A 4,013-nucleotide genomic window follows, 5' to 3' on the forward strand; every position below is an offset into this window, starting at 1 on the left:
AATTAAACATTTTATAACCTACTTGTCAAACAAATTAATTTTATAACCTAATTATTACTCTTTATCAATTAGAAAACGACATACTTTCTTTTCCAAGCTATCTCCAACCAAATACTTATTCCATTCCACATTGTGTTTACTGAAATAATAACTTACATTTTCATTTTGTCTTTGCGTTCTACTAACAGGTCAATCGACGGAGGTAGGCCAACAAGCACCAGTGGTCTAGTGGTAGAATAGTACCCTGCCACGGTACAGACCCGGGTTCGATTCCCGGCTGGTGCATTCCGAGTGCTGTGATGATTAATGTGCCACAGGTGAGAATTTGGGTCTTCACCGAGTCTGATACCAGACGATATAACAGGCGCATCTGAGCCTCCTTTTTTATTTTTGCTTGGTTTCTTTCTCTCTTAACTTTTTCATTTGTCTAACTGCAAATTGTTTGTTCCAGCATTTTATCATTTTCAATAGTATAAAGAAATTACAAAGTACATTTTCTTCTTCAACTTACTAACAAAGTGTTTGTACCATATCCAGGTTGTTTGATCCGAAGGGTGAGTTCCTTAGTTAAATTACTAGAGCAGTAATATATTCTTTGGAAAGTAGTACACTACGAGAAAAAAATATAAGTAGTCAGTATTTAAGAAATTTTCCAGATACTTAGCATCAGTAGGTATTACAAGAGGCAGCTAAATAAATACATTCTTACCAGGAAGCTACAAATTATATGGACTAAGAATCACGTTCCAAAAAAATTCAGAACATTCAATTCCTTAAAAAAGTCCAAAGCGGTTACAATTCTTCTCTTTTAGCGGACACAATTTCCTAAACGGAAAAGGGTCAAATATGTCCTTGTACTATCGAAAATAGTTTAAATATACCCTTCGTTATACTATCTGGTTATATAAGACCTTGCCGTTATACTATACAACAAATATACCCTTATTTTTAACGGAGTGCCACGTGGCTTCACCAGATTAAATTGACCCATTCCTTTTTTTTTACCCGGTTCACTACATCACTTGCAAAAAATACTACGACCCAAAGTTTACTTGTTAGTGACAAAACAAGAAATAAAGAATTGTGCATAAATTATTGGAGGTTTGCCGGAACCGTAAAAAATGGTTTATATAGAAACATCAAAACAAACCATACAAAGTTAGTAAAACCCGATGAAGCAATACCAACACTGTCGATGAGACCATGGCAATAATAAAAAATTGCAATTTCTCTAGCAATTTAATAAGTTTGGATATCAAGATTCTGGCAGATTTCCAAATTAAAATCTAATCCCAAAACCAGTTAGATTAATTTGATACCACAACCCAAAATTTTGGTTTTGAAAAATGAACTAACCATCAGATAGACAATAAAAGTCGCCTGAGACGCTGCTACAAAGGCGTTAGACAATGGAGCAACGAACATAGGGAACATCTGCACAAAGGTCGCCGGAATTTCTTCGGCGAGATTCTGACCAAACACCGAGGTCGGAGTTTCGGCTATCTATTTCGTCTCTCTTCCGGATCCGTAAAATAAAAGGAAAATATCAAAAAGGAAAGTAGATGACTTGGAGAAAAATGTATTCCGGCCAGATCCAATAAAATCCAGACCCAAAACTTTCAGATCTCCGACCTCTTTTATGTATTTCTCCAGATCTGTTTATAAATGTATATATAGGTGTAGAGAAAACGAAGAGAAGGTGTGAGGTGACAAATTTAAAGGTTCTCCATGATTTACGGCTAGTTCGTCGGTGGAGATTCCAGCCATGGTCATTACAGTAAGGTGAGGAGAAGAGAGGAGGAAAAGAGGAGAGAGAGAGAGAGAGAAGCAATGGGGATGGACTTTGGGTCGGGTAGTATTTTTTGCAAGTGAACCGGGTTAAAAAAAGAAAGGAATGGGTCAATTTAATATGGTGAAGCCACGTGGCACTCCGTTAAAAATAAGGGTATATTTGTTTTATAGTATAATGGTAGGGTCTTATATAACCAGATAGTATAACAAAGGGTATATTTAAACTATTTTCGATAGTACCGGGGACATATTTGGCCCTTTTTCCGTTTCCTAAATTAGTGCCGAACAATAACGAAGAGAACTCTTGAAATTTCGCTTAAATTAATAATTAGCTATGCGTTTTATGTTGCTACGTGCATGTCACGACCCAATTATAAAATAAGTTGTGATAGCGCCTAACGCCTCTGCTAGGCAAGCCAACTGTGAACTAGCCACGTGATTTCCTCATTTTAAATAAATTTTTCCAAGGGGTTAAACTTTCGTTAAATTAAAAAGATTTAAAAAATAATAGATTTTAAATAAATAACACGAAAGCAACTGAGTGCAATCATAATCATGCAATAAAAACCAAAACCACGAGTCTACTAGTGTGTGTGCCAAGACCTGGTGTCACAAGAGTATGGGCTACTAGTAGAATATGCAAAAGATCCTCTACTGTCTGAAATAAAATAGACAGAACAATAACAACGGAAAGACTTCGGCTGCTGCAGAACGGCTCGGAAAGGCAGCTCACCGTGTAGTCTCGTACCAAGAGTCAAGCGTGCGCACCGGACTGATACCCAGATGCACCTGCCTCAGATCCTGCACATTTAAGTAAAGAAGTGTAGCGTGAGTACATAAACAACATGTACCCAGTAAGTATCCAGTCTAACCTCAAAGAAGTATTGACGAGGGGTCGACTTTGACACTTACTATGGGCTAACAATAATATATCAAAATTATATACTGAGCATGGATTACATGAATAATACAGAAAACTCAATAACAGGAAGTAGTAAATACTCCTTTCACAAATATTAAGTCCCAAGTTTATTTTCATCATTTAACAGTTTGTATCTCAAAGCATTTAAGCAATATCAATTATGAATAGTTCTAAAGATTTATCATGCGCAAATTATGTCGAGGTCGTACTGCCCGATCCAACATAAGAATATTTAGATTGTGCACTGCCGAGGGTCGAACGGCACGAACCACAGATGCATCTATCTACCACCGAGGCATTCGACCCGCTCCACAAATAGAAAATACTTCAAGGAAACACAATTTTCAATAACAGTCAAGCATCCCATTTACAACTTCAAGTAAGTGAAATTTAACCTTTTACAACTCTTTTATCAAATTTCAATATGACTTAAGTAATTAAGTTATCAAGTAGGGGCAAATATTGCAAGTATAACATGATGTCGGTCCTAGACTACCCGGACAATAGCATAATCAGTAGCTGACTCTCATCACCTCGTACGCAGCACCCACAAATAGAAACACATATTAATTAATTCACCTATGGGGTTAATTCCCTCTTACAAGGTTAGAAAAGAGACTTACCTCGTCTCAAAGCCTACTTCCGGTCCAAGGTTGTTCTCAAACCTCCAAATTTGGTGCCAAACGACTCGACACTAGTCAAATATTATATAAAATAATCAATACATGCTCAAAAGTTCATATTCTAATTATCAAAGTGATTTCCCAAGCCTATTTGAAGAATCCCCAAAATTCACCCCGGGCCCACGTGCTCGGATTCCGAATTTTGAAGAAAGTTGTTACCCATAACCCCTTGAACTCAAATATATGATTTTCACTAAATTCCATAACCAATTTCGTGGTTAAATCTCATTTGTTATAAAAAACCTAGGTTTTCATCTAAGCCCTTGATTTCACCAATTTTTACTTGTTAATCTACCCGTAATCTATGTATTTAACTCATGTTGTGTAGAAATTACTTACCTCAAAGTGCTAGGTGAAAACCCTCCTCCAAGAGCTCCAAAAATCGCCCAAGAGTTGAAAAAAAACTGAGTTAAATGGCCTAAGTCCCGCATTTAATAAGTTGTGCACATGTCTCAGATGTCGCATTTGCAAAATGCGAAGGTCGCAAATGCGAAAAATCCATCGCAAATGCAAACCTGGGCTTATGCTGCCAAGGTAGCAAATGCGACCGTCGCAAATGCAAGCACTGTTGAGGTCGCAAATGCGACCTAAGTGTCGCAAATGCGAACACTGCCCAG

General features: G+C 37.3%; 1 non-coding gene across 1 annotated transcript; it reads left to right on the plus strand.

Moving 5' to 3' along the window:
- TRNAG-GCC lies at positions 215-285 on the plus strand. Its single transcript has one exon. It is a non-coding gene; the product is annotated as a tRNA-Gly (tRNA).

This window comes from Nicotiana attenuata, chromosome 6 (assembly GCF_001879085.1).
Source record: "Nicotiana attenuata strain UT chromosome 6, NIATTr2, whole genome shotgun sequence".
Classification (NCBI taxonomy): Eukaryota; Viridiplantae; Streptophyta; class Magnoliopsida; order Solanales; family Solanaceae; genus Nicotiana; species Nicotiana attenuata.